At 49.1% G+C, this 26355-nt stretch overlaps 1 long non-coding RNA gene across 1 annotated transcript in view; it reads left to right on the top strand.

Annotated features, from left to right (window-relative positions):
• LOC135374535 (uncharacterized) overlaps window positions 1-20873 on the top strand; it is a 32669-nt gene extending 11796 nt beyond the window's left edge. Inside the window, exons 4-6 of the long non-coding RNA XR_010416945.1 lie at window positions 17460-17495; window positions 18167-18199; window positions 20660-20873. This is a non-coding gene — a long non-coding RNA (uncharacterized LOC135374535). The remainder of the gene's footprint in view (window positions 1-17459; window positions 17496-18166; window positions 18200-20659) is intronic.
• Window positions 20874-26355: the final 5482 nt, after the last annotated feature.

Raw genomic sequence — 26355 nt, forward strand, 5'->3', positions numbered from 1 at the left:
CTACATGACCTGACCCACTCCCCAACGTGTAAAATACGTAAAAGGGTCTCCTCACCTAACCTTGACCAGTCTCGACGGGGGCATATTCTACATGATCGGACCCACTCCCCAACGTGTAAAATACGTAAAAGGGTCTCCTCACCTAACCTTGGCCAGTCTCGACGGGTGTATATTTTACATGACCTGACCCACTCCCCAACGTGTAAAATACGTAAAAGGGTCTCCTCACCTAACCTTGGCCAGTCTCGACGGGTGTATATTTTACATGACCTGACCCACTCCCCAACGTGTAAAATACGTAAAAGGGTCTCCTCACCTAACCTTGGCCAGTCTCGACGGGTGTATATTTTACATGACCTGACCCACTCCCCAACGTGTAAAATACGTAAAAGGGTCTCCTCACCTAACCTTGACCAGTCTCGACAGGTGTATATTCTACATGACCTGACCCACTCCCCAACGTGTAAAATACGTAAAAGGGTCTCCTCACCTAACCTTGACCAGTCTCGACGGGGGCATATTCTACATGATCGGACCCACTCCCCAACGTGTAAAATACGTAAAAGGGTCTCCTCACCTAACCTTGGCCAGTCTCGACGGGGGCATATTCTACATGATCGGACCCACTCCCCAACGTGTAAAATACGTAAAAGGGTCTCCTCACCTAACCTTGGCCAGTCTCGACGGGTGTATATTTTACATGACCTGACCCACTCCCCAACGTGTAAAATACGTAAAAGGGTCTCCTCACCTAACCTTGACCAGTCTCGACAGGTGTATATTCTACATGACCTGACCCACTCCCCAACGTGTAAAATACGTAAGAGGGTCTCCTCACCTAACCTTGACCAGTCTCGACGGGGGCATATTCTACATGATCGGACCCACTCCCCAACGTGTAAAATACGTAAAAGGGTCTCCTCACCTAACCTTGGCCAGTCTCGACGGGTGTATATTTTACATGACCTGACCCACTCCCCAACGTGTAAAATACGTAAAAGGGTCTCCTCACCTAACCTTGGCCAGTCTCGACGGGTGTATATTTTACATGACCTGACCCACTCCCCAACGTGTAAAATACGTAAAATGGTCTCCTCACCTAACCTTGACCAGTCTCGACAGGTGTATATTCTACATGACCTGACCCACTCCCCAACGTGTAAAATACGTAAAAGGGTCTCCTCACCTAACCTTGACCAGTCTCGACAGGTGTATATTCTACATGACCTGACCCACTCCCCAACGTGTAAAATACGTAAAAGGGTCTCCTCACCTAACCTTGACCAGTCTCGACGGGGGCATATTCTACATGATCGGACCCACTCCCCAACGTGTAAAATACGTAAAAGGGTCTCCTCACCTAACCTTGGCCAGTCTCGACGGGTGTATATTTTACATGACCTGACCCACTCCCCAACGTGTAAAATACGTAAAAGGGTCTCCTCACCTAACCTTGGCCAGTCTCGACGGGTGTATATTTTACATGACCTGACCCACTCCCCAACGTGTAAAATACGTAAAAGGGTCTCCTCACCTAACCTTGACCAGTCTCGACAGGTGTATATTCTACATGACCTGACCCACTCCCCAACGTGTAAAATACGTAAAAGGGTCTCCTCACCTAACTTTGACCAGTCTCGACAGGTGTATATTCTACATGACCTGACCCACTCCCCAACGTGTAAAATACGTAAAAGGGTCTCCTCACCTAACCTTGACCAGTCTCGACAGGTGTATATTCTACATGACCTGACCCACTCCCCAACGTGTAAAATACGTAAAAGGGTCTCCTCACCTAACCTTGACCAGTCTCGACGGGGGCATATTCTACATGATCGGACCCACTCCCCAACGTGTAAAATACGTAAAAGGGTCTCCTCACCTAACCTTGGCCAGTCTCGACGGGTGTATATTTTACATGACCTGACCCACTCCCCAACGTGTAAAATACGTAAAAGGGTCTCCTCACCTAACCTTGGCCAGTCTCGACGGGTGTATATTTTACATGACCTGACCCACTCCCCAACGTGTAAAATACGTAAAAGGGTCTCCTCACCTAACCTTGGCCAGTCTCGACGGGTGTATATTTTACATGACCTGACCCACTCCCCAACGTGTAAAATACGTAAAAGGGTCTCCTCACCTAACCTTGACCAGTCTCGACAGGTGTATATTCTACATGACCTGACCCACTCCCCAACGTGTAAAATACGTAAAAGGGTCTCCTCACCTAACCTTGGCCAGTCTCGACGGGTGTATATTTTACATGACCTGACCCACTCCCCAACGTGTAAAATACGTAAAAGGGTCTCCTCACCTAACCTTGACCAGTCTCGACGGGGGCATATTCTACATGATCGGACCCACTCCCCAACGTGTAAAATACGTAAAAGGGTCTCCTCACCTAACCTTGGCCAGTCTCGACGGGTGTATATTTTACATGACCTGACCCACTCCCCAACGTGTAAAATACGTAAAAGGGTATCCTCACCTAACCTTGACCAGTCTCGACAGGTGTATATTCTACATGACCTTACCCACTCCCCAACGTGTAAAATACGTAAAAGGGTCTCCTCACCTAACCTTGGCCAGTCTCGACAGGTGCATATTCTACATGGTCTGACCGACTTCCCAGCGTGTAAAATACGTGAAAGGGTCTCCTCACCTAACCTTGGTCAGTCCCGACAGGTGCATATTCTACATGACCTGAACCACTCCCCAACGTGTGAAATACGTAAAAGCCTCTCCTCACCTAACCTTGGTCAGTCCCGACAGGTGCATATTCTACATGACCTGAACCACTCCCCAACGTGTGAAATACGTAAAAGCCTCTCCTCACCTAACCTTGGTCAGTCCCGACAGGTGCATATTCTACATGACCTGAACCACTCCCCAACGTGTGAAATACGTAAAAGCCTCTCCTCACCTAACCTTGGTCAGTCCCGACAGGTGCATATTCTACATGACCTGAACCACTCCCCAACGTGTGAAATACGTAAAAGCCTCTCCTCACCTAACCTTGGTCAGTCCAGACAGGTGCATATTCTACATGACCTGAACCACTCCCCAACGTGTGAAATACGTAAAAGCCTCTCCTCACCTAACCTTGGTCAGTCCCGACAGGTGCATATTCTACATGACCTGAACCACTCCCCAACGTGTAGAATACGTAAAAGGGTCTCCTCACCTAACCTTGGTCAGTCCCGACAGGTGCATATTCTACATGACCTGAACCACTCCCCAACGTGTGAAATACGTAAAAGCCTCTCCTCACCTAACCTTGGTCAGTCCCGACAGGTGCATATTCTACATGACCTGAACCACTCCCCAACGTGTGAAATACGTAAAAGCCTCTCCTCACCTAACCTTGGTCAGTCCAGACAGGTGCATATTCTACATGACCTGAACCACTCCCCAACGTGTGAAATACGTAAAAGCCTCTCCTCACCTAACCTTGGTCAGTCCCGACAGGTGCATATTCTACATGACCTGAACCACTCCCCAACGTGTGAAATACGTAAAAGCCTCTCCTCACCTAACCTTGGTCAGTCCCGACAGGTGCATATTCTACATGACCTGAACCACTCCCCAACGTGTGAAATACGTAAAAGCCTCTCCTCACCTAACCTTGGTCAGTCCCGACAGGTGCATATTCTACATGACCTGAACCACTCCCCAACGTGTGAAATACGTAAAAGCCTCTCCTCACCTAACCTTGGTCAGTCCCGACAGGTGCATATTCTACATGACCTGAACCACTCCCCAACGTGTGAAATACGTAAAAGCCTCTCCTCACCTAACCTTGGTCAGTCCCGACAGGTGCATATTCTACATGACCTGAACCACTCCCCAACGTGTGAAATACGTAAAAGCCTCTCCTCACCTAACCTTGGTCAGTCCCGACAGGTGCATATTCTACATGACCTGAACCACTCCCCAACGTGTAGAATACGTAAAAGGGTCTCCTCACCTAATCTTGGTCAGTCCCGACAGGTGCATATTCTACATGACCTGAACCACTCCCCAACGTGTGAAATACGTAAAAGCCTCTCCTCACCTAACCTTGGTCAGTCCCGACAGGTGCATATTCTACATGACCTGAACCACTCCCCAACGTGTAGAATACGTAAAAGGGTCTCCTCACCTAACCTTGGTCAGTCCCGACAGGTGCATATTCTACATGACCTGAACCACTCCCCAACGTGTGAAATACGTAAAAGCCTCTCCTCACCTAACCTTGGTCAGTCCCGACAGGTGCATATTCTACATGACCTGAACCACTCCCCAACGTGTGAAATACGTAAAAGCCTCTCCTCACCTAACCTTGGTCAGTCCCGACAGGTGCATATTCTACATGACCTGAACCACTCCCCAACGTGTGAAATACGTAAAAGCCTCTCCTCACCTAACCTTGGTCAGTCCCGACAGGTGCATATTCTACATGACCTGAACCACTCCCCAACGTGTAGAATACGTAAAAGGGTCTCCTCACCTAACCTTGGTCAGTCCCGACAGGTGCATATTCTACATGACCTGAACCACTCCCCAACGTGTGAAATACGTAAAAGCCTCTCCTCACCTAACCTTGGTCAGTCCCGACAGGTGCATATTCTACATGACCTGAACCACTCCCCAACGTGTAGAATACGTAAAAGGGTCTCCTCACCTAACCTTGGTCAGTCCCGACAGGTGCATATTCTACATGACCTGAACCACTCCCCACCGTGTGAAATACGTAAAAGCCTCTCCTCACCTAACCTTGGTCAGTCCCGACAGGTGCATATTCTACATGACCTGAACCACTCCCCAACGTGTGAAATACGTAAAAGCCTCTCCTCACCTAACCTTGGTCAGTCCCGACAGGTGCATATTCTACATGACCTGAACCACTCCCCAACGTGTGAAATACGTAAAAGCCTCTCCTCACCTAACCTTGGTCAGTCCCGACAGGTGCATATTCTACATGACCTGAACCACTCCCCAACGTGTGAAATACGTAAAAGCCTCTCCTCACCTAACCTTGGTCAGTCCCGACAGGTGCATATTCTACATGACCTGAACCACTCCCCAACGTGTAGAATACGTAAAAGGGTCTCCTCACCTAACCTTGGTCAGTCCCGACAGGTGCATATTCTACATGACCTGAACCACTCCCCAACGTGTGAAATACGTAAAAGCCTCTCCTCACCTAACCTTGGTCAGTCCCGACAGGTGCATATTCTACATGACCTGAACCACTCCCCAACGTGTGAAATACGTAAAAGCCTCTCCTCACCTAACCTTGGTCAGTCCCGACAGGTGCATATTCTACATGACCTGAACCACTCCCCAACGTGTGAAATACGTAAAAGCCTCTCCTCACCTAACCTTGGTCAGTCCCGACAGGTGCATATTCTACATGACCTGAACCACTCCCCAACGTGTAGAATACGTAAAAGGGTCTCCTCACCTAACCTTGGTCAGTCCCGACAGGTGCATATTCTACATGACCTGAACCACTCCCCAACGTGTGAAATACGTAAAAGCCTCTCCTCACCTAACCTTGGTCAGTCCCGACAGGTGCATATTCTACATGACCTGAACCACTCCCCAACGTGTGAAATACGTAAAAGGCCTCTCCTCACCTAACCTTGGTCAGTCCCGACAGGTGCATATTCTACATGACCTGAACCACTCCCCAACGTGTAGAAATACGTAAAAGGCTCTCCTCACCTAACCTTGGTCAGTCCCGACAGGTGCATATTCTACATGACCTGAACCACTCCCCAACGTGTGAAATACGTAAAAGCCTCTCCTCACCTAACCTTGGTCAGTCCCGACAGGTGCATATTCTACATGACCTGAACCACTCCCCAACGTGTGAAATACGTAAAAGCCTCTCCTCACCTAACCTTGGTCAGTCCCGACAGGTGCATATTCTACATGACCTGAACCACTCCCCAACGTGTGAAATACGTAAAAGCCTCTCCTCACCTAACCTTGGTCAGTCCCGACAGGTGCATATTCTACATGACCTGAACCACTCCCCAACGTGTAGAATACGTAAAAGGTCTCCTCACCTAACCTTGGTCAGTCCCGACAGGTGCATATTCTACATGACCTGAACCACTCCCCAACGTGTGAAATACGTAAAAGCCTCTCCTCACCTAACCTTGGTCAGTCCCGACAGGTGCATATTCTACATGACCTGAACCACTCCCCAACGTGTGAAATACGTAAAAGCCTCTCCTCACCTAACCTTGGTCAGTCCCGACAGGTGCATATTCTACATGACCTGAACCACTCCCCAACGTGTGAAATACGTAAAAGCCTCTCCTCACCTAACCTTGGTCAGTCCCGACAGGTGCATATTCTACATGACCTGAACCACTCCCCAACGTGTAGAATACGTAAAAGGGTCTCCTCACCTAACCTTGGTCAGTCCCGACAGGTGCATATTCTACATGACCTGAACCACTCCCCAACGTGTGAAATACGTAAAAGCCTCTCCTCACCTAACCTTGGTCAGTCCCGACAGGTGCATATTCTACATGACCTGAACCACTCCCCAACGTGTGAAATACGTAAAAGGGTCTCCTCACCTAACCTTGGTCAGTCCCGACAGGTGCATATTCTACATGACCTGAACCACTCCCCAACGTGTGAAATACGTAAAAGCCTCTCCTCACCTAACCTTGGTCAGTCCCGACAGGTGCATATTCTACATGACCTGAACCACTCCCCAACGTGTAGAATACGTAAAAGGGTCTCCTCACCTAACCTTGGTCAGTCCCGACAGGTGCATATTCTACATGACCTGAACCACTCCCCAACGTGTGAAATACGTAAAAGCCTCTCCTCACCTAACCTTGGTCAGTCCCGACAGGTGCATATTCTACATGACCTGAACCACTCCCCAACGTGTGAAATACGTAAAAGCCTCTCCTCACCTAACCTTGGTCAGTCCCGACAGGTGCATATTCTACATGACCTGAACCACTCCCCAACGTGTAGAATACGTAAAACGGTCTCCTCACCTAACCTTGGTCAGTCCCGACAGGTGCATATTCACCATGACCTGAACCACTCCCCAACGTGTGAAATACGTAAAAGCCTCTCCTCACCTAACCTTGGTCAGTCCCGACAGGTGCATATTCTACATGACCTGAACCACTCCCCAACGTGTGAAATACGTAAAAGCCTCTCCTCACCTAACCTTGGTCAGTCCCGACAGGTGCATATTCTACATGACCTGAACCACTCCCCAACGTGTGAAATACGTAAAAGCCTCTCCTCACCTAACCTTGGTCAGTCCCGACAGGTGCATATTCTACATGACCTGAACCACTCCCCAACGTGTGAAATACGTAAAAGCCTCTCCTCACCTAACCTTGGTCAGTCCCGACAGGTGCATATTCTACATGACCTGAACCACTCCCCAACGTGTGAAATACGTAAAAGCCTCTCCTCACCTAACCTTGGTCAGTCCCGACAGGTGCATATTCTACATGACCTGAACCACTCCCCAACGTGTAGAATACGTAAAAGGGTCTCCTCACCTAACCTTGGTCAGTCCCGACAGGTGCATATTCTACATGACCTGAACCACTCCCCAACGTGTGAAATACGTAAAAGCCTCTCCTCACCTAACCTTGGTCAGTCCCGACAGGTGCATATTCTACATGACCTGAACCACTCCCCAACGTGTGAAATACGTAAAAGCCTCTCCTCACCTAACCTTGGTCAGTCGCGACAGGTGCATATTCTACATGACCTGAACCACTCCCCAACGTGTAGAATACGTAAAACGGTCTCCTCACCTAACCTTGGTCAGTCCCGACAGGTGCATATTCTACATGACCTGAACCACTCCCCAACGTGTGAAATACGTAAAAGCCTCTCCTCACCTAACCTTGGTCAGTCCCGACAGGTGCATATTCTACATGACCTGAACCACTCCCCAACGTGTGAAATACGTAAAAGCCTCTCCTCACCTAACCTTGGTCAGTCCCGACAGGTGCATATTCTACATGACCTGAACCACTCCCCAACGTGTGAAATACGTAAAAGCCTCTCCTCACCTAACCTTGGTCAGTCCCGACAGGTGCATATTCTACATGACCTGAACCACTCCCCAACGTGTGAAATACGTAAAAGCCTCTCCTCACCTAACCTTGGTCAGTCCCGACAGGTGCATATTCTACATGACCTGAACCACTCCCCAACGTGTGAAATACGTAAAAGCCTCTCCTCACCTAACCTTGGTCAGTCCCGACAGGTGCATATTCTACATGACCTGAACCACTCCCCAACGTGTAGAATACGTAAAAGGGTCTCCTCACCTAACCTTGGTCAGTCCCGACAGGTGCATATTCTACATGACCTGAACCACTCCCCAACGTGTGAAATACGTAAAAGCCTCTCCTCACCTAACCTTGGTCAGTCCCGACAGGTGCATATTCTACATGACCTGAACCACTCCCCAACGTGTGAAATACGTAAAAGCCTCTCCTCACCTAACCTTGGTCAGTCGCGACAGGTGCATATTCTACATGACCTGAACCACTCCCCAACGTGTAGAATACGTAAAAGGGTCTCCTCACCTAACCTTGGTCAGTCCCGACAGGTGCATATTCTACATGACCTGAACCACTCCCCAACGTGTGAAATACGTAAAAGCCTCTCCTCACCTAACCTTGGTCAGTCCCGACAGGTGCATATTCTACATGACCTGAACCACTCCCCAACGTGTGAAATACGTAAAAGCCTCTCCTCACCTAACCTTGGTCAGTCCCGACAGGTGCATATTCTACATGACCTGAACCACTCCCCAACGTATGAAATACGTAAAAGCCTCTCCTCACCTAACCTTGGTCAGTCCCGACAGGTGCATATTCTACATGACCTGAACCACTCCCCAACGTGTAGAATACGTAAAACGGTCTCCTCACCTAACCTTGGTCAGTCCCGACAGGTGCATATTCACCATGACCTGAACCACTCCCCAACGTGTGAAATACGTAAAAGCCTCTCCTCACCTAACCTTGGTCAGTCCCGACAGGTGCATATTCTACATGACCTGAACCACTCCCCAACGTGTGAAATACGTAAAAGCCTCTCCTCACCTAACCTTGGTCAGTCCCGACAGGTGCATATTCTACATGACCTGAACCACTCCCCAACGTGTGAAATACGTAAAAGCCTCTCCTCACCTAACCTTGGTCAGTCCCGACAGGTGCATATTCTACATGACCTGAACCACTCCCCAACGTGTAGAATACGTAAAAGGGTCTCCTCACCTAACCTTGGTCAGTCCCGACAGGTGCATATTCTACATGACCTGAACCACTCCCCAACGTGTGAAATACGTAAAAGCCTCTCCTCACCTAACCTTGGTCAGTCCCGACAGGTGCATATTCTACATGACCTGAACCACTCCCCAACGTGTAGAATACGTAAAAGGGTCTCCTCACCTAACCTTGGTCAGTCCCGACAGGTGCATATTCTACATGACCTGAACCACTCCCCAACGTGTAGAATACGTAAAAGGGTCTCCTCACCTAACCTTGGTCAGTCCCGACAGGTGCATATTCTACATGACCTGAACCACTCCCCAACGTGTGAAATACGTAAAAGCCTCTCCTCACCTAACCTTGGTCAGTCCCGACAGGTGCATATTCTACATGACCTGAACCACTCCCCAACGTGTAGAATACGTAAAAGGTCTCCTCACCTAACCTTGGTCAGTCCCGACAGGTGCATATTCTACATGACCTGAACCACTCCCCAACGTGTGAAATACGTAAAAGCCTCTCCTCACCTAACCTTGGTCAGTCCCGACAGGTGCATATTCTACATGACCTGAACCACTCCCCAACGTGTGAAATACGTAAAAGCCTCTCCTCACCTAACCTTGGTCAGTCCCGACAGGTGCATATTCTACATGACCTGAACCACTCCCCAACGTGTGAAATACGTAAAAGCCTCTCCTCACCTAACCTTGGTCAGTCCCGACAGGTGCATATTCTACATGACCTGACCCACTCCCCAACGTGTGAAATACGTAAAAGCCTCTCCTCACCTAACCTTGGTCAGTCCCGACAGGTGCATATTCTACATGACCTGAACCACTCCCCAACGTGTGAAATACGTAAAAGCCTCTCCTCACCTAACCTTGGTCAGTCCCGACAGGTGCATATTCTACATGACCTGAACCACTCCCCAACGTGTAGAATACGTAAAAGGGTCTCCTCACCTAACCTTGGTCAGTCCCGACAGGTGCATATTCTACATGACCTGAACCACTCCCCAACGTGTGAAATACGTAAAAGCCTCTCCTCACCTAACCTTGGTCAGTCCCGACAGGTGCATATTCTACATGACCTGAACCACTCCCCAACGTGTAGAATACGTAAAAGGGTCTCCTCACCTAACCTTGGTCAGTCCCGACAGGTGCATATTCTACATGACCTGAACCACTCCCCAACGTGTAGAATACGTAAAAGGGTCTCCTCACCTAACCTTGGTCAGTCCCGACAGGTGCATATTCTACATGACCTGAACCACTCCCCAACGTGTGAAATACGTAAAAGCCTCTCCTCACCTAACCTTGGTCAGTCCCGACAGGTGCATATTCTACATGACCTGAACCACTCCCCAACGTGTAGAATACGTAAAAGGGTCTCCTCACCTAACCTTGGTCAGTCCCGACAGGTGCATATTCTACATGACCTGAACCACTCCCCAACGTGTGAAATACGTAAAAGCCTCTCCTCACCTAACCTTGGTCAGTCCCGACAGGTGCATATTCTACATGACCTGAACCACTCCCCAACGTGTGAAATACGTAAAAGCCTCTCCTCACCTAACCTTGGTCAGTCCCGACAGGTGCATATTCTACATGACCTGAACCACTCCCCAACGTGTAGAATACGTAAAACGGTCTCCTCACCTAACCTTGGTCAGTCCCGACAGGTGCATATTCACATGACCTGAACCACTCCCCAACGTGTGAAATACGTAAAAGCCTCTCCTCACCTAACCTTGGTCAGTCCCGACAGGTGCATATTCTACATGACCTGAACCACTCCCCAACGTGTGAAATACGTAAAAGCCTCTCCTCACCTAACCTTGGTCAGTCCCGACAGGTGCATATTCTACATGACCTGAACCACTCCCCAACGTGTAGAATACGTAAAACGGTCTCCTCACCTAACCTTGGTCAGTCCCGACAGGTGCATATTCACCATGACCTGAACCACTCCCCAACGTGTGAAATACGTAAAAGCCTCTCCTCACCTAACCTTGGTCAGTCCCGACAGGTGCATATTCTACATGACCTGAACCACTCCCCAACGTGTGAAATACGTAAAAGCCTCTCCTCACCTAACCTTGGTCAGTCCCGACAGGTGCATATTCTACATGACCTGAACCACTCCCCAACGTGTGAAATACGTAAAAGCCTCTCCTCACCTAACCTTGGTCAGTCCCGACAGGTGCATATTCTACATGACCTGAACCACTCCCCAACGTGTAGAATACGTAAAAGGTCTCCTCACCTAACCTTGGTCAGTCCCGACAGGTGCATATTCTACATGACCTGAACCACTCCCCAACGTGTGAAATACGTAAAAGCCTCTCCTCACCTAACCTTGGTCAGTCCCGACAGGTGCATATTCTACATGACCTGAACCACTCCCCAACGTGTGAATACGTAAAAGCCTCTCCTCACCTAACCTTGGTCAGTCCCGACAGGTGCATATTCTACATGACCTGAACCACTCCCCAACGTGTAGAATACGTAAAACGGTCTCCTCACCTAACCTTGGTCAGTCCCGACAGGTGCATATTCACCATGACCTGAACCACTCCCCAACGTGTGAAATACGTAAAAGCCTCTCCTCACCTAACCTTGGTCAGTCCCGACAGGTGCATATTCTACATGACCTGAACCACTCCCCAACGTGTGAAATACGTAAAAGCCTCTCCTCACCTAACCTTGGTCAGTCCCGACAGGTGCATATTCTACATGACCTGAACCACTCCCCAACGTGTGAAATACGTAAAAGCCTCTCCTCACCTAACCTTGGTCAGTCCCGACAGGTGCATATTCTACATGACCTGAACCACTCCCCAACGTGTAGAATACGTAAAAGGGTCTCCTCACCTAACCTTGGTCAGTCCCGACAGGTGCATATTCTACATGACCTGAACCACTCCCCAACGTGTGAAATACGTAAAAGCCTCTCCTCACCTAACCTTGGTCAGTCCCGACAGGTGCATATTCTACATGACCTGAACCACTCCCCAACGTGTAGAATACGTAAAAGGGTCTCCTCACCTAACCTTAGTCAGTCCCGACAGGTGCATATTCTACATGACCTGAACCACTCCCCAACGTGTAGAATACGTAAAAGGGTCTCCTCACCTAACCTTGGTCAGTCCCGACAGGTGCATATTCTACATGACCTGAACCACTCCCCAACGTGTGAAATACGTAAAAGCCTCTCCTCACCTAACCTTGGTCAGTCCCGACAGGTGCATATTCTACATGACCTGAACCACTCCCCAACGTGTAGAATACGTAAAAGCGTCTCCTCACCTAACCTTGGTCAGTCCCGACAGGTGCATTTTACATGACCTGAACCACTCCCCAACGTGTGAAATACGTAAAAGCCTCTCCTCACCTAACCTTGGTCAGTCCCGACAGGGTGCATATTCTACATGACCTGACCACTCCCCAACGTGGTAGAATACGTAAAAGGGTCTCCTCACCTAACCTTGGTCAGTCCCGACAGGTGCATATTCTACATGACCTGAACCACTCCCAACGTGTGAATACTTAAAAGCCTCTCCTCACCTAACCTTGGTCAGTCCCGACAGGTGCATATTCTACATGACCTGAACCACTCCCCAACGTGTAGAATACGTAAAAGGGTCTCCTCACCTAACCTTGTCAGTCCCGACAGGTGCATATTCTACATGACCTGAACCACTCCCCAACGTGGTAGAATACGTAAAAGGGTCTCCTCACCTAACCTTGGTCAGTCCCGAAGGTGCATATTCTACATGACCTGAACCACTCCCCAACGTGTGAAATACGTAAAAGCCTCTCCTCACCTAACCTTGGTCAGTCCCGACAGGTGCATATTCTACATGACCTGAACCACTCCCCAACGTGTAGAATACGTAAAAGGGTCTCCTCACCTAACCTTGGTCAGTCCCGACAGGTGCATATTCTACATGACCTGAACCACTCCCCAACGTGTGAAATACGTAAAAGCCTCTCCTCACCTAACCTTGGTCAGTCCCGACAGGTGCATATTCTACATGACCTGAACCACTCCCCAACGTGTAGAATACGTAAAAGGGTCTCCTCACCTAACCTTGGTCAGTCCCGACAGGTGCATATTCTACATGACCTGAACCACTCCCCAACGTGTAGAATACGTAAAAGGTCTCCTCACCTAACCTTGGTCAGTCCCGACAGGTGCATATTCTACATGACCTGAACCACTCCCCAACGTGTGAAATACGTAAAAGCCTCTCCTCACCTAACCTTGGTCAGTCCCGACAGGTGCATATTCTACATGACCTGAACCACTCCCCAACGTGTAGAATACGTAAAAGGGTCTCCTCACCTAACCTTGGTCAGTCCCGACAGGTGCATATTCTACATGACCTGAACCACTCCCCAACGTGTGAAATACGTAAAAGCCTCTCCTCACCTAACCTTGGTCAGTCCCGACAGGTGCATATTCTACATGACCTGAACCACTCCCCAACGTGTGAAATACGTAAAAGCCTCTCCTCACCTAACCTTGGTCAGTCCCGACAGGTGCATATTCTACATGACCTGAACCACTCCCCAACGTGTAGAATACGTAAAACGGTCTCCTCACCTAACCTTGGTCAGTCCCGACAGGTGCATATTCACCATGACCTGAACCACTCCCCAACGTGTGAAATACGTAAAAGCCTCTCCTCACCTAACCTTGGTCAGTCCCGACAGGTGCATATTCTACATGACCTGAACCACTCCCCAACGTGTGAAATACGTAAAAGCCTCTCCTCACCTAACCTTGGTCAGTCCCGACAGGTGCATATTCTACATGACCTGAACCACTCCCCAACGTATAGAATACGTAAAACGGTCTCCTCACCTAACCTTGGTCAGTCCCGACAGGTGCATATTCACCATGACCTGAACCACTCCCCAACGTGTGAAATACGTAAAAGCCTCTCCTCACCTAACCTTGGTCAGTCCCGACAGGTGCATATTCTACATGACCTGAACCACTCCCCAACGTGTGAAATACGTAAAAGCCTCTCCTCACCTAACCTTGGTCAGTCCCGACAGGTGCATATTCTACATGACCTGAACCACTCCCCAACGTGTGAAATACGTAAAAGCCTCTCCTCACCTAACCTTGGTCAGTCCCGACAGGTGCATATTCTTCATGACCTGAACCACTCCCCAACGTGTAGAATACGTAAAAGGGTCTCCTCACCTAACCTTGGTCAGTCCCGACAGGTGCATATTCTACATGACCTGAACCACTCCCCAACGTGTGAAATACGTAAAAGCCTCTCCTCACCTAACCTTGGTCAGTCCCGACAGGTGCATATTCTACATGACCTGAACCACTCCCCAACGTGTGAAATACGTAAAAGCCTCTCCTCACCTAACCTTGGTCAGTCCCGACAGGTGCATATTCTACATGACCTGAACCACTCCCCAACGTGTGAAATACGTAAAAGCCTCTCCTCACCTAACCTTGGTCAGTCCCGACAGGTGCATATTCTACATGACCTGAACCACTCCCCAACGTGTAGAATACGTAAAAGGGTCTCCTCACCTAACCTTGGTCAGTCCCGACAGGTGCATATTCTACATGACCTGAACCACTCCCCAACGTGTGAAATACGTAAAAGCCTCTCCTCACCTAACCTTGGTCAGTCCCGACAGGTGCATATTCTACATGACCTGAACCACTCCCCAACGTGTAGAATACGTAAAAGGGTCTCCTCACCTAACCTTGGTCAGTCCCGACAGGTGCATATTCTACATGACCTGAACCACTCCCCAACGTGTAGAATACGTAAAAGGGTCTCCTCACCTAACCTTGGTCAGTCCCGACAGGTGCATATTCTACATGACCTGAACCACTCCCCAACGTGTGAAATACGTAAAAGCCTCTCCTCACCTAACCTTGGTCAGTCCCGACAGGTGCATATTCTACATGACCTGAACCACTCCCCAACGTGTAGAATACGTAAAAGGGTCTCCTCACCTAACCTTGGTCAGTCCCGACAGGTGCATATTCTACATGACCTGAACCACTCCCCAACGTGTGAAATACGTAAAAGCCTCTCCTCACCTAACCTTGGTCAGTCCCGACAGGTGCATATTCTACATGACCTGAACCACTCCCCAACGTGTAGAATACGTAAAAGGGTCTCCTCACCTAACCTTGGTCAGTCCCGACAGGTGCATATTCTACATGACCTGAACCACTCCCCAACGTGTAGAATACGTAAAAGGGTCTCCTCACCTAACCTTGGTCAGTCCCGACAGGTGCATATTCTACATGACCTGAACCACTCCCCAACGTGTGAAGTACGTAAAAGCCTCTCCTCACCTAACCTTGGTCAGTCCCGACAGGTGCATATTCTACATGACCTGAACCACTCCCCAACGTGTAGAATACGTAAAAGGGTCTCCTCACCTAACCTTGGTCAGTCCCGACAGGTGCATATTCTACATGACCTGAACCACTCCCCAACGTGTGAAATACGTAAAAGCCTCTCCTCACCTAACCTTGGCCAGTCCCGACAGGTGCATATTCTACATGACCTGAACCACTTCCCAACGTGTAGAATACGTAAAAGGGTCTCCTCACCTAACCTTGGTCAGTCCCGACAGGTGCATATTCTACATGACCTGAACCACTCCCCAACGTGTGAAATACGTAAAAGCCTCTCCTCACCTAACCTTGGTCAGTCCCGACAGGTGCATATTCTACATGTCCTGAACCACTCCCCAACGTGTAGAATACGTGAAAGGGTCTCCTCACCTAACCTTGGTCAGTCCCGACAGGTGCATATTCTACATGACCTGAACCACTCCCCAACGTGTGAAATACGTAAAAGCCTCTCCTCACCTAACCTTGGTCAGTCCCGACAGGTGCATATTCTACATGACCTGAACCACTCCCCAACGTGTAGAATACGTGAAAGGGTCTCCTCACCTAACCTTGGTCAGTCCCGACAGGTGCATATTCTACATGACCTGAACCACTCCCCAACGTGTGAAATACGTAAAAGCCTCTCCTCACCTAACCTTGGTCAGTCCCGACAGGTGCATATTCTACATGACCTGAACCACTCCCCAACGTGTAGAATACGTAAAAGGGTCTCCTCACCTAACCTTGGTCAGTCCCGACAGGTGCATATTCTACATGACCTGAACCACTCCCCAACGTGTGAAATACGTAAAAGCCTCTCCTCACCTAACCTTGGTCAGTCCCGACAGGTGCATATTCTACATGACCTGAACCACTCCCCAACGTGTGAAATACGTAAAAGGCTCTCCTGATCTTGGTCTTTGTCTGTCTCAACGAGTGCATATTCTACAAGTGAAAAGCTCACTGAGACCTCCCTGTGCGTACGCACAGGGAGGTCTCAGTGAGCTTTTGACGTAGGGCGCAGGCCTTCTGCTATCTTAGAGGTGTTGTATACAGGAACTGGACGTTATTTGTATAGTGACGGCACGGCAGCGAAAGCTCTACGCTACGGTGGCACTGAGCAATGTGAGAGAGTATGCTACAGCTTAAGCTGTAGCTGGTCCCGACCTAAGCTAAAGGTAAACACAATTGTGTTTACCTTTAGCTTAGGTCGGGACCAGCAAGAACAAAACAGAGTCACGTCACCACTTGGGTGCGTCGTGAAAAAAGAAAAAGAAAAAGAAAACACGGTGCAAAGTCAGCCCGCGCTTAGTCTGCAAAGGGGTATAGCCTGCATTTAGGGTGCAACATTCCCATGTGCGAGCGAGAAAACCCATTTGATAGCCACTGGGCTAGCGCAGTAGAATCACTCGTGTGAGTGCTTAGTATTTCTAGTGTGCCCGTTAGAGGGAATATAAGGGAAGGTGACCGAGGCTAGCAGATGACCGTATGTGCACGTACCTTTGGACAGGAGATGCAGAAGTTTGACCATCTTGCTTTTTTTCTTCTACTCAGTGTATGAAGCTAGGAACCCAGTATCTGTGGTGCGTGCTCCTGGTTATTCTGTCGGAGCAAGTCGTTCTGCTTGTACTAACTGTTTGCTAAGACATATGTTTCCCGTGCCGTGATAGTGCGTATACGGTGTAGGATTGTAGAAACATATAGTATCGTCAACAGTAACAGTTACATCCACAACGAGTTTCTTACATGCACTGTCAAGTGGCGACAGTAAAACAGAAGTATTCCTCGTTTCAGTGGGACCTAAGGGTGGATTAGACGAAATACTACAAGGTAACTACCGCTTTTCTTGCTTTTAATTTTGTAACTTTTGTGCTTTGAGACATCCTTACGCAATAAAGGGATAGGCCTAAAAACCCTAAACCAAGAAGGCGGTTGAAGTTTGGTAAGGCAATTTCAGTTGGTATTCCTTGAATACCGCCAATGAAAAATGTGTAACCTACATGTACAGCTCGCATGAGAGTTAACCATTCCGGACCCTGGTGGCGCTTAGTAGAAATAATGACGGAGAGTGTTTTTGTATTTACAGTTAGAGGGGCGGCCTTCGTTATGAAGGCGTTGTTACAGTTAGCTTTGACGAGAGCCGTACATATCTACACTCTTAGAAATGAACTTCACCGCACAGCACGCTCCTAGCCAACCACCATCTCTAACGATATCGTGAAAACGGGAGGCGTGCGTCTTTTTGTGACACTTATGCTGTCCATAATTGTCACAAAAGAGGCGGACGCCTCCTGTTTTTAACAAATCGAGTCAGATAACGATATCATTCGAGATGATGGTTGGCTAAGAGCTTGCTATGCGGGGAAGTTCTGTTTTAACAGTGCACGGTGTAGGATTGTAGAAACATATAGTATCGTCAAGAGTAACAGTTATATCCACAACGAGTTTCTTACATGCACTGTCAAGTGGCGACACTAAAACAGAAGCATTCCTCGTTTCAGCGGAACTTAAACGACTACAGAAAATAAGAGACGGTAACTACTGCTTTTCTTGCTTTTCATTTTGTAATTTGTGTGCTTTGAAACCTCCTTACGCAATAAAGGGATAGGCCTAAAAACCCTAAATCAAGAAAACGGTCGAAGTTTGGTAAGGCAATTTCGGTTGGTATTCCTTGAATACCGCCAATGAAAAATGTGTAGCCTACATGTACAGCTCGCATGAGAGTTAACCATTCCGGACCCTGGTGGAGCTTAGTAGAAATAATGTCGGAGAGTGTTTGTTTGTATTTACAGTTAGAGGGGCGGCCCTCGTTATGAAGGCGTTGTTACAGTTAGCTTTGACGACAGCAGTACATATTTACACTCTTAGAAATGAACTTCACCGCATAGCACGCTCCTAGCCAACCACCATCTCTAATGATATCGTGCAAACGGGAGGCGTACGTCTTTTTGTGACACTTATGCTGTCCATAATTGTCACAAAAGAGGCGGACGCCTCCTGTTTTTAACAAATCGAGTCAGATAACGATATCATTCGAGATGATGGTTGGCTAAGAGCTTGCTATGCGGTGAACTTCGTTTTTAATGGTGTAGTCTACGTGCATGTGCGGTTAGCATCGCTTTTGCACTCTCAGAACAGAACTTCACCGCACAGCACGTTGTGCGCCAACCACTGCCACGAGTGATAGGGTTATCGCTTCTGATTTGAAGAGAAAGAGGGGCATACGCACAGTTGTAGCAATTATCGTATATCCAACTTGTCCCAAATAGGAGTACCCCCCTCGCTCTTGGAATCAGAAGCGGTAACTCTATCATTCATGACAATGGTTGGTCTCTTGGTCTCTTTCTGCAGGAGGCGGGTCTTGCTCAACGACCCATCTAACACTTTGCTCTCCACGACTAACTCATGCACCCTCTACGCATCTCCACCCTTCATCCTCTATCCTCCATTCGTCTTTCTTTTCTTCTTTTCTTTTTTGTTTTTGCTATAGTCGTGACGACGCCCACTTCTGTGTGGCCAACAACGGTGAGCCGATCCTGCCATAACCCCCCCCCCCCCTCCCCATTCTGTTCTGAGAGTGAACTCTGTGAGACCGACGACGGCGAGCTCATTCAGCACTACCACCATCTGAGGGAGTGGGGTATGCGACTCAGGGGAAAAAAGAAACAGAAACCCAGGAGCATGTCTTGAGTTCTTTTTCAATATCACGCCGCGTTCAAAGTGTCTTAGCATAGGAAAAAAACACACACACGCAATTTCGACGTGTCAGAGCTTGATGGTGATGCTGGTTACGGTCAGGTGGCGCTCGAGGGTAGCGGAGCAATCACTATCTAGCTTAATGTGCTGCTGAATGAGCACTCTCGAAATTGATGTCCCAGTACGTGTGCGTCCTCCGGGTAGTTCTCGACTCCCTACGCACTTTATTATTATTATAAGAAATTGCGAAGAGGATGAGGATCACCTGACCCCACCTGCGATCATCTTCGTGAATCAGCAGATCTCGAGCTCGTGGATAGCTGCTCGTTCGTGTTGCATTAAGCACTTGTTCTCTCAATTGGAGTCATCCTTTCCTAGATTTTGATGCCGAAACACGGGATCGAACCAGGGATCCCGGGTTCGATCCCGGGTTTCGGGATGCCTAGTTCAGCTGGCAGTTAAGCTTCAGCTAGTTTACGCTGGCAAAATACGTTCATCTCTTGGCTTTATGTCGACGGGAATATGTCGGCAAGCGGCAAAACGACATGTAAACAAAGTCACGTGACCTCAAAATGACGTTTTCTATGACGTGTGACCAGGACAGTATGGCGGTTTTGCAACAAGCTGCTCAAGCACGCTTGAGGGTAGTTACAAAAATGGCGGATTTATGTCACCTCTGTGGACGGAGGAAAGAATGCTAGCAGACGACGCCCAAGTATCACAGATGATCCCTCCCGATTGGTGGCTTTGTGTGAAACAGACGCCTAGGGTGCCTGAATACTAGCTCCCTCCCACGGTGTAGGGTGGAGTCACCATTTGTAGAAGCGAATGCCGCCAAGCCGCGTATTGACTACCACGCTTACCATGCATGAATGCTATGCACTGATTTTTTCAAACCTCCTTTGCTACAAATTTACTCAGCTCTAAAATGCACTGCGTAACTAAGCGTATCGCCACACCTTTGTGAGCGTACCGCGAGCTGTTCGTTGGAGTCAGTATGGCGGAAATTCGTAGCAGACGACGCGGTTGTCTTCATCCTATGCAGAGGGAGCTAGTATTGAGGCACCCTACAGGCGCCTAAACGAGTACCCTAAACAGGCACCCTACACGGCCACCCCTCGGAGACGATAATGGATAATGGTACGGCTCCTCCGCGCGCGACACCGCCGATAGGGCACAGCTGGCTGGGCCCACTGGGTGGAGATTTCAGACAAGTATATTGCAAGCAGTACATTGTCTCTGTATTTTGGAGCATTGTTTTTTTTACATGTTAACTTAAATCCATGATGGTTCCTTAGACGAATTTTCCAAGGCTCTGGAGGATGCCTTAGGACGTTAAGGAAGGAAGGTCATGGCACAATGAACAACGAAATGAAAGTGTGTATTCAAGAATAGACGTTCGACGACGCCTTCAATACCATGGAGAATTGTACTTCGTTTACCGTGGAAGCGTTGTAATCGCCGAGGCAATCCGCCTCAATCGTCCAGTTAAAATAAATACGACGTGAGTGCTGTCGCGATATTTTGTATGTTTATATGCTTGTTTGGTCTTTTTCAACCGTTTTCGTCTTCTAGAGCATGAATATTCGTATAGTATTAACTAATTTATCAACAGTAAGCATATATTAGAATGTAATCCTTCACGCTCTCTTTGTTCTGCTTTTCTATGCTCCTCTTTCTTCCCTTCGTTAATGGCTTCGTGTAACTGTTGCACATCTGCGGGAGCGACACCCTCGCCCCTCGTTGTTTTGTATGTGTTTGTGTTAAAATAAAGTTGAGTCACAGTGGTACCAGCGCTCGGGTCCATCCTCTGGGCCTATATAAGCGGCAGCCTGGTCCACTGTAGGCAGTCCGTCTTCTGGAAACTGTCTTGGTTGTTAGTTACTCCGTTCCATCGTCCCTCTTCCCGCCTTGTGTCAGGACTTTGTTCTTCCCTCGGCTGTGGGAGACGTGGACAAGGGGCAAGCTCCCCTTCCGGCTGTGGAAAACTAAGTTTTCCCGCCTGTGTTGTGTGGAGCACAGCTATCAGGGCAGCCTTTCCAGAAACAAGAAACTCCAACGCGATCAAATTCAGACGCGACAAAGTGGTGGGGAGTGCGGTGCAATCCCTAATATAGTACACCCATCCTAAGTAACACGCTATGAATTCAACATTCGGAAATCCCGCTGCTATCTAAAAGATAAAAACGTAATCGTCGTCGACGTGTCTTTTTGGCAAGGCGTGCAAATTCTGGACCCAAAACCAGCGCATTATTAATTCAAGTGAGTGACGACAACGGCGCCCAAGAATCTGAAAAACTACGCAAAATCCGCATTGATCATCACTTCAATCGTCTATTCGCATTGGCAGAGGAGCACCTCAGGTCCCATGAAAAAGTCGCGAAACATGAGTAAGCTATCGCCCACTGTCATGGCAACATCAACCCCGAGACCAGCTGTGGCAGCACCCACCTTTAGGGGAGGACCCGATGAGTGTATCCACGAGTGAATCACCTGGTATGAGCACATCGCGGGAATAAACCGCTGGGACCAAGATCCAAGAATTAAGTGGCACTCGAGGGAGATGCGCGGAAATGGTACACAACCAAGATGCTGACCGCTGCACCATCAACCTGGGACGATTGGAAACGGGAGATGATCCAAAGCTTCGGCGGCCACCAAACCACAGAGGTGCTCCACCTCCGCCTCTGCAACCGCAGCCACACGCCACTGGAAGCACCCGAGCAATATTACTACGACGTCCTCCAGCTTTGCGCTCGCGTGGATCCACAGATGACCGAGACGACGAAGCTACGGCATCTCATGAAAGGGTTACGACCCGACGACATACAGAAGATGCTGCTCGTAAATTCCCAGACGTGCGCGGAATTTATCCAGACACTGCAGCGCATTAGCCAAGCCACCATCATGGCCCAAAGTGCAATATTGTCATCGCCATTTCCACCACTAAATCAACCACAAGCAACGCAGGTCACGGGTGTGACTTTTTCACAGCATACATCGGGTCTACATCCATCACAGCACCCGAACTCCTTCGGAGGACCTCTGTCAACAACCTCCATGTCAAGCTTGGCGGCACTGGCAGTGACGAGCGTACCAGCCACACAGCTGAAGGAACAACGAAAACCGCAAGGCGACCTTGAGGCACTTGGCCTACCCCTTCGCTCCGTGGAGGAAAGGCTCGCAGCTCTCGAAGCAGTTTTCTTCGCCCCCCGCCTCGATGGCCACCGGCAAAGAGACGAAGCGATAACGGGAGGCCATTGTGCGACTATTGCCACCGCAGGGGGCACATACAGGGTGTCCCAGAAAACGTGTCATTGAATTTGTAGAGGAGGTGGTGTTCCTCTACATGAGTCCTGACCGGCGATGATGGAATGTCCCAGCGGGCAGATGTGCGTGGCCTCACGCTAGGACGGTGCCGGTAGAACTGCCGTGCCAGCGCCGTAGCGCGTGGCAGCAGAGGCACGTAGTCATCGTCGTCCACGGGCCGCCACATCACTCCCCCCCTCAGACGCGGAGCGGTGCATGAGGTTGAGGTTCGCGTCGATACCACGAAGAGGAGAATGATGACGGCTCGTAGATGGTGGACGGCTGGGCATACGCCTTGTGCTTGTGGCTGTTGATACAGCAGCAGCGGGATGGCGGGAACAAGAGCGCTGCGATCCGGGTGGGTTCCAGTGATGAGATGCGAATGCCGATTGGTTGAGTGGTTGGGTGCTTGAGTGGTTGCTGATTGTCTGCTGAGTGCGTTGAGCTCTTGTTGACTGCGCTGAGTGCTTGCTGAGAGATTGCTGCCGAGCGTTGATTGTTGCTGAGTGATTGAGTTGTTGAGTGCTGATTGTTGCTGGCTGAGTGCATTGATGAGTGGGCGACAGTACCGCGACCGGTACGACAGCGTGAATGCCGGTTGCCGCCAGAGAAGTGCCGGGGAGGACCATCATAAAGCAGGTGGAGGCCGGAAACTCAAGCTTACTGTGGTCTCCCTGCGGGTCCCCGGTGGAACAGTGGTCCCGGTGCGCCTTGCCTGCTAGAGGTTGGTTCGCTGCTGCTTTGCCGAAAAATTTAGGATGGTGAATGGCCGAATTACGCCGAACATGGTGTTCGTTGTTCGGGTCACCAAATGTAGAGGAGGTGGTGTTCCTCTACATGGGTCCTGACCGGCGATGATGGAATGTCCCAGCGGGCAGATGGACGTGGCCTCACACTAGGACTGTGCCGGTAGAACTGGCTGCCAGGCGCAGTAGCGCGCGGCAGCAGAGGCGCGTCGTCGTCGTCTTCCACGGGGCGCCACAAATTATAATAAAAAACTACGCCATTTAGAATCATGCGGTCAACAGCATTTGTTCTTATTAGGTTTTTGCCACCTCCTAATGTGAATGTCATGTACTCAAAGTTTAATTATGTAAATATTTGCGAACTGAACTCGGAAATTTGCCAAGTAAAGGTCACTTTTTTACCCCACCAATATGAAGAGCGTGCCGAATTCACTCAAATTCATGATAATTCACAGTGATATTCACGAGCTATCCCATCGGAAAAATAGCCGAATATCATGCTTTTCGGAGCACCGGACCATAGCGCGCGATGACTTTTTGAGCGCAATCGCTCTCAGTGCGACGAAAGGAGGTTCCGAAGCCAGCCCACAGAGTGATAGTAGAAAAAGTAACAGTTCCTAAAATTGGGAGAGTGAAAGCATTATCCCAGCGAAAGTCGGACGTGATAAGCCGTGCCTGTTTTATCTCTTTCTGCGATGTCGGGGAGGGCTGGGTTTCCAACCTCCTTTCGTCGGACTGACAAAGATTGCGCTGAAAAATTCATCGTGCGCTATTCTGTGCGACCTCCGTAGAGCATGATGTTCGGCTATTTTTTCCGATGGGATAGCTCCTGAATATCCCTGTCAATTATAATTAAATTGACTAAATTAGACACGCTCTTCACATTGGTGGGGTAAAAAAGTGACCTTTACTATGCAAATTTCCGACTTAAGCTCGCAAAAATTTACATAATTAAACTTGGATTTAAATTATATGGAATATTATGGATACATAATTAAAGGAGGTGGCAAAAACCCAGTAAGAACAAATGCCATTGACCGCATGACTCTAGGTGGTGTAGTTTTTTATTATAATTCAATGACACGTTTCCTGGGACACCCTGTATACAGGCAGTGCCGCAGGCGCATGAACGACGAGCAGACAGGGTCCAGAGGCCAGCGTAGTCATCCCCACTGTGGTCACCCCCAAGAAAGCTTCCCCCAGACGGGAAACGGAAACGGCCAGATGTAAGGGGCCCGTCTGACCGCCCTTCCGCAACGCTTTCCAAGAATGAACTTTTAAGTCTCGCCGTGACAACGGACTTTGTTATAGACACTGGTTCGGCAGTGAACATAATATCGTCAACTTTTGCGTCTTCTATACGCGGTATGACTGTGAAGCCAGCGCCACACATGTGTTTATCAAAACTGTGAGCGGGAATTTGGTGCATCCGTCAGGAGAACTTACACTATGCATTAATTTTTCGGACAGTTTATCTTTTGAAGTGTCAATTTTAATTGTGAAAGACTTTCAATATGACATTCTCGGGGGACTTCCTTTTTGCAAGGACGCACAAGTTTTAATTGACTTTCATACTCGCAAGCTGTGTATTGTTAATGAAACATTTCCCATTAATCTAGACGATTGCTATATAAAGTGTTCGAATCAAATTGTACCTGTGTATAGCACCTGTCAAATGCGCAGAGATCCAGGAACTGAAGTAGTGCTGCCAGTAAGTATGCGCAACGATGGCCTGCAGCTTATAGAGCCCAATCCGAAAGTGAAAAATGTGTTGTCCGTGGCACGAACAATCATCAACGTGCAGCAGAGTCAAGGGATTTGTTCGCGTAGCGAATCCGACCTCATCGCCGGTTATAGTCCATGCTTCTAGTAATGTGGGCTCAGCCAGTTCCATACTGAGCACGCAGCTTTGCGTCGTGGCACCACAGGAGAAGCCGCAACAAAATCGCGTCAATCAGGGCAGCGTCAGTCGACAATTAGGGCCACACCTAACAGACCAGGAGGAAACATCACTGTTCACCCTCTTAGGCAAATTTGACCATCTGTTCACCAGCAAAGAGAACCCTATTCGTTAGACGCATTTGGCTGAACATACACTCTAAAAACAGAACTTCACCGCATAGCACGTAGTGCGCCAATCATTGCCGCGAACGATAGGGTTATCGCTTTTGATTCGAGGAGAGAGGGAGGCGTACGCCTTTTTGTGGCAATTACCATATATCCAAATTGCCACAAAAAGGCGTACGCCCCCTTCTCTCTTCGAATCGGAAGCGATAACCCTATCATTCGTGGCAATGGTTGGCGCACAAGGTGCTATGCGGTGAAGCTCTGTTTTTAGAGTGTAGGATCGACACAGGCAGCGCAACGCCAATCAAGCAGCACCCATCTTGCCGATCGCCCTACGAGCGCGACGTTATTCGAGCTCAGGTACGCGAGATGTTGGAAGACGGCATTATACGCGAATCCAACAGCCTGTGGGCCTCGCCGATAGTACTAGTCCGGAAGCCAAATGGGGGCTGGCGTTTTTGTGTTGACTTTCGAAAGGTCAATACCGTGACACAAAGAGACGTGCATGCACTCCCTCGCATTGATGACATCCTAGACGTACTGCAAGGAGCGAAATATATCACGACCCTCGATTTGACAGCAGGTTACTGGCAAGTCGGTATCCGCGAGGAGGACGAGGAAAAGACAGCCTTCACCTGCAGCGCAGGCCTGTACGAGTTCAACGTGGTACCGTTCGGGTTGTGCAACGCTCCAGCCACTTTTCAGAGAATGATCAACAAGGCATTTGGTGGTCTTCTCTGGAGAGTGTGCTTAGCCTATCTGGACGACATTGTGATATTTTCTAAAACAATAGAAGCACATGTGAAAGATCAAGAGGAAGTACTTGGTGCTCTGGACGACGCGATCCTGCGACTTAGGTTCGAAAAATGCAA

Source organism: Ornithodoros turicata, unplaced genomic scaffold, assembly GCF_037126465.1.
Source record: "Ornithodoros turicata isolate Travis unplaced genomic scaffold, ASM3712646v1 Chromosome69, whole genome shotgun sequence".
Lineage (NCBI taxonomy): Eukaryota > Metazoa > Arthropoda > Arachnida > Ixodida > Argasidae > Ornithodoros > Ornithodoros turicata.